This window comes from Triticum aestivum, chromosome 1D, assembly GCF_018294505.1.
Source record: "Triticum aestivum cultivar Chinese Spring chromosome 1D, IWGSC CS RefSeq v2.1, whole genome shotgun sequence".
Lineage (NCBI taxonomy): Eukaryota > Viridiplantae > Streptophyta > Magnoliopsida > Poales > Poaceae > Triticum > Triticum aestivum.
In genome coordinates, this window is record NC_057796.1 from 181,982,620 (window position 1) to 181,987,924 (window position 5,305).

General features: G+C 41.7%; 1 long non-coding RNA gene across 3 annotated transcripts; it reads left to right on the top strand.

Moving 5' to 3' along the window:
- The first annotated feature begins 224 nt into the window (after positions 1–224).
- Positions 225–3,486, top strand: LOC123167057 (uncharacterized). Of its 3 annotated transcripts, none has more exons than XR_006483780.1 (3): positions 225–684; positions 1,515–1,590; positions 2,517–3,486. It is a non-coding gene; the product is annotated as an uncharacterized lncRNA (long non-coding RNA). The 3 variants fall into 3 exon arrangements; XR_006483776.1 differs by having other exon boundaries at positions 3,188–3,486; XR_006483777.1 differs by lacking the exon at positions 2,517–3,486 and having other exon boundaries at positions 1,515–1,715.
- Positions 3,487–5,305: the final 1,819 nt, after the last annotated feature.

Below are 5,305 nucleotides of genomic sequence, written 5' to 3' on the forward strand. Positions count from 1 at the left end.
TACTAGAATCTCCAATTTTACCCAGGGCGAAGTTCTTCACCTAGGGCTCATTGGCCTCCTCAAGTGAAAGAATGGTATGAACAGTACACCCTAGGGGAAGATGAATTTATGTCTAAAAAAGAAAGGAAACAAGGGAAAGAGGTGGTCGCGCACATTTTTTTCCGTTGGCGCGCTTTCCATTTGGTGCCTTGTGCCAAATTTTGGCGTGGACCCACTGCACACCGAGGAGTCACGCGCGCTAGGTCTTCCTCCCCCATTCTTTCCCCAAAACGAGCCGCCGCTAGGTCTCCATCCCTTCTCCCCAGATCCAGTTCTCTCCGAAAGCCGCCAGCCCGATTTGATGCCGATCTGCAGCAAGTAGATGGCCGCGGAGCTGGTGCAGACTGTGTCTATGCTCTCAGCGCCCCTCATCAGCAGCCGCTTTCCCTCGTCTTCCACGTCATGTACCTCCGCCGCAAGCGTGCCGCCACCCCTCCCCGCCGTGAGTTAGTGACAGGAGAGAAAGACCCAAATCGCGACGACAAGCACTTGGTGAGGTCCGCGTGCACCGGATCCGTCGTCCCCCACCGCGGGATGAGCCAGGGAATCCCGACCGCCGTTTCTTCCCCCCTTCGCCAACCGAGGATCTGCATCCATGATTCCTTACATGCCCGGTTCCACCACCATGCCTCTACCATTGACAAGGTTCTCTAACTCCCCTTATCTTACTAGTTAGCACCGATATTAGCATTATAGTTTTCTCTAGATGCTATTATTTTGACTATCAGTTGATTTGTCACTGCTAGTTGCATCATCAAAGAACGGGCTCTTGTTCATCTAAGTCAAGACCAAGACATGGTCAGAAAAATCTTGGTAGCAAAACAATCATAGAGGTTAGAAAACCCAAGAGGAAAGAGATTATAATATTTTGGTTGGTTCATGCCCACAAGTTGAGAAGAGATAGAGGTCGCCACAGTAGAAAAAGAACAAAAAGATAACAGAATGGCCTTACATTCAACCAAACATCCCATCCCCTGATCCACTCCTAGAACAGAGCGCGGGTGCTAAAAGCATTCAGTTCATCAGATAAGATAAAAAAAAGAGGCATCCGAACCACAAAATAGAACCATCCACTAATAATATTCTGTTCATATATGATGCTAATAAGGCTCTGAACAGATCAACAAAAACATCGGATCTTTATTTAACTTTACATTTGATGTCTGAATCTTACTATTTTGTTCCGGCAGAATTTGCCTCTTCTCCACGCATCAGAATGTGTCGTTTTGTATTAGTAGAACTCCAAAAAGGTGCAAAACTAGGAACAAAAGGTTATTTTGGCAGTTTATCTTACTAGACCTATGGTGATAATATCAGGTTTTACTTAATGTTTTCCTTGCCATTGGCACGTCGTGCGTTACGGCTTGCTACTGAATGTGCACGTGTTGCATTTGTTGATTTATCTGTTTACTAACTAGATGTAGTCATAGGTGTCAAATAGTATCTCATATTTTTTTCTCACTGGCTGAATGTAGAAGAAAACATGGATTGCCATCCGAAGTCCCAGCTGCAATCGAGCCAAGCGCGCAACAACCTGTTGAAGAGAAGAAGGTACATTTTTAAATCTGGATGTCCTTGCCATTGTAACCTGTTGATCCAAATTCCGTGCACCTTTAAACATGACAGTATATTGTTTTGAGAACCTAAGTTGCCTTCCTAGAATCTAACTTGTGAGATGGAAGTGGCCAAGATTTTTTTGTACTTTGAACCTCTCACTTCTCAAAACAAATAGAGGACTCCTCTTCCATGTGAATCCAACATTGATTTCGGTTGGGCAGCATGTGCGGCCTCCTTTTGCTCTTTTCTCTTTATATTATGATGCTTTGTGCAAAACTGTGGGAGCTAGTGAAGATTGGCGAGCCACCCAGAAGCGTATATATTGAATAGCAATAAAAGACAGCTTTGCAATTTATAGATGTTGATAAATAAGCAATAATGGATGGTAACAAAGCCATCGTTACATGATGTTGTATACTAGTACAAAGCATGGACAGGGCCAAAACTGCCGAATTGCCGTGATAATATGGCGGCGATATGGCCGGACATGCCAGGATACGCTTGTCCCCCAGTATCCCCTGATTTCTGGAATAAAAGAAAAAAAACAATGACATGGCTGGGATATGTAGCATAGAATACGTTGGGGACACGGGAAGCCCAATAAAAGCTCGATGCAAACCCTATTTTGCTGGGTCCCGCACACGCTCGCCACGAACTCCCAGGAGAACACAATGCCGCCTGGATTCGACCGTCACCGCCGCCCCCTGGACTCAACCGCTGCCACCGATGGCAACCATGCTCGAGCAGATAACCCCAACAGCCTCTCCTCAATCTCGTCATCTCTTTGCTTGATTTCTTGCTGTTCGGTTGCTGCTGCTTGCTTCCCCATGTGGCCATGCCTTTGCTGCTAGCTCTTGAGCTGTTTCTCACTTACATGTTGGTACCTGCTGGCTGCTGCTACTATTTTGACTGTTGCTTAGTGTTAGGGAGGATGGCGTTTGGGAGCGCCACCGATGGTAGCCAATCGTTGAGCACTTGAAAAAGGAGACACCAAATGGAAATGGGGCAGTTTCTAATCTCATCTCAGTCCCTTTTTCTATCTGTAACTATATATTACATGGCATACTTTTTTAATATATACTTGTCATGTCCCTGATGGCTCTTTTTGGAAAATGCAGTATGTGTGTCGCCGTGGCCATGTCACCATATCCGTGCTTTTTAGGTTGTATATACAGAGATTAAGACCATGACTTTCTTTTGTGAATTGTGCAGACTAAAATAATCTATCAAAACTTAGTTAGATTTCGGGTGTCAAATTGGCAATAAACCAATATAATGTTGTTGGTGTTGTATAAACTCTCAAACAGTACAAAGGGGTTACTCTAGGGTACTTTGATAATTTCTTCTTGCTTTCTATTCCCTCTATAAACTAATTATATTTATATTAGTTTACAGAAGGAGTAGTTTTTTAACAAGTTATGTCATCATCTTTCAGCCCTTGAAAATACGTATCATACTATGACATTCTTCTATTTGAAATTTCTAAAAGAGCTTGCTACAAAATACTTAGCTGATTCTCATCACTATTTTCAAGACCATGATATCACCTCAAAAGTTTCTGCCTGATATTTGAAGATGGAGCCTGCTGCAGGTCTTGAACGGGTGTTTGGGGCCTTTTTCAATCGGACTGGAACTTGTGCACTAAGTAGTATGGTTAACATGATGCTGATGTTCAGTGATGTTGCAAACTCCAACTAATACTTGGCTTGGCCTATAACAATTATGTACTGTACATGCTAGTTGAGATGTTCAATTGGTTAGCTGTAGCAAACTCTAGCTAGCTACACTATTTTTTTTGACAAAGATGATATGGTTGGTGATGTTTTGCATTTGATGTATGCATGTGACGGTTGATATCCGGAGATATCTATATTGATTATGTGGTGTTTCTTTTGATCCATAACTATGGATCTGTTTTGAATTACGACAGCATGGATTCAAATTTAAATTTCACATTTGAATTACGGTAGCATGAATTCAAATTTAAATTTCACAATTGAATTATGGCAGTACAAAAGGGGGTCCCACAATCTTTCCCTAGGGCCTAATATGGTTGTAGGTGAACCACCTTTCCATGTAGGATGCAATATCTACACGAATTTCTTTCCCATAGGGCTTGTGCCCCTAGGTAAAGAACTTCCCCTAGAGCTAGCCAAATGCACCCTAGGGAAAGAGGTCTTTCCCGACTATACTATACCTAGGGTTATTGACCTAGGGCAAGCTCTAGGTAAAGTCTTTCCCTAGGGTTTTTGGCATTTCACCTAGGGTTTTTGACCCTAGGTAAAACCTGGATTTCTAGTAGTGACGGTCACACAAGTGAGGAGTTTTCTTGGCCTCGCTGGATTCTATAGGCGTTTTGTGAGAGATTTCAGCACCATTGCTGCACCTCTCAATGAGCTTACAAAGAAGGATGTGCCTTTTGTTTGGGGTACTGCACAAGAAGAAGCCTTCACGGTATTGAAAGATAAGTTGACACATGCTCCTTTACTCCAACTTCCTGATTTTAATAAGACTTTTGAGCCTGAATGTGATGCTTGTGGAATTGGATTAGGAGGTGTGTTATTACAAGATGGGAAACCTGTTGCATAATTTTCTGAAAAATTGAGTGGGCCTAGTCTGAATTATTCTACTTATGATAAAGAATTATATGCTCTTTTTCGGACTTTAGAAACATGGCAACATTGTTTATGACCCAAAGAATTTGTTATACATTCTGATCATGAATCTTTGAAACATATTAAAAGTCAAGCTAAACTGAATCGTAGACATGCTAAATGGGTTGAATTCATTGAGACTTCCCCTTATGTCTTTAAACACAAGAAGGGTAAAGAAAATGTTATTGCTGATGCATTGTCACGTCACTATACTATGCTTTCACAACTTGACTTCAATTGGTTTGGAGACCACCAAAGATTAATATGTGCATGATGCTAACTTTAAAGATGTAGTGCAGAATTGTAAAGAAGGAAGAACGTTGAACAAGTTCATCATTAATGATGGATTTGTGTTCCGTGCTAACAAGCTATGCATTCCAGCTAGCTCCGTTCTTCTTTTGTTGTTGCAGGAGGCGCATGGAGGAGGATTAATGGGACACTTTGGCATGAAGAAGATGGAGGACGTACTTGCTACACATTACTTTTGGCCAAAGATGAGACGGGATGTTGAGCGTTTTGTTGCTCGCTGCACTACATGTCAAAAAGCTAAGTCACGACTCAATCCTCATGGTTTATATATGCCTTTGCCTGTACCTAGTGTTCCTTGGGAGGATATATCTATGGAATTTGTTTTTGGTTTACCTCGAACAAAGAAGGGGAGGGATAGCATATTTGTTGTCGTGGATAGATTCTCAAAAATGGCACACTTTATACCATGTCATAAAAGAGATGATGTTGTTAATGTTGCTGATTTGTTCTTTCGTGAAATTATTCGCTTGCATGGTGTGCCAAATACTATTGTTTCAAATCATGATATTGAATTTATTAGCCACTTTTGGAGATGTTTATGGGCTAAGTTGGGGACTAAACTACTTTTTAGTACTACATGTCACCCCCAAACTGATGGACAAACTGAAGTAGTCAAAAGAACTTTGTCTACGATGCTTAGGGCTGTTTTGAAGAATAGTAAGAAAATGTGGGAAGAATGCTTGCCTCATATTGAATTTACTTATAATCATTCATTGCATTCTACTACTAAGATGTGCCCTTCTGAA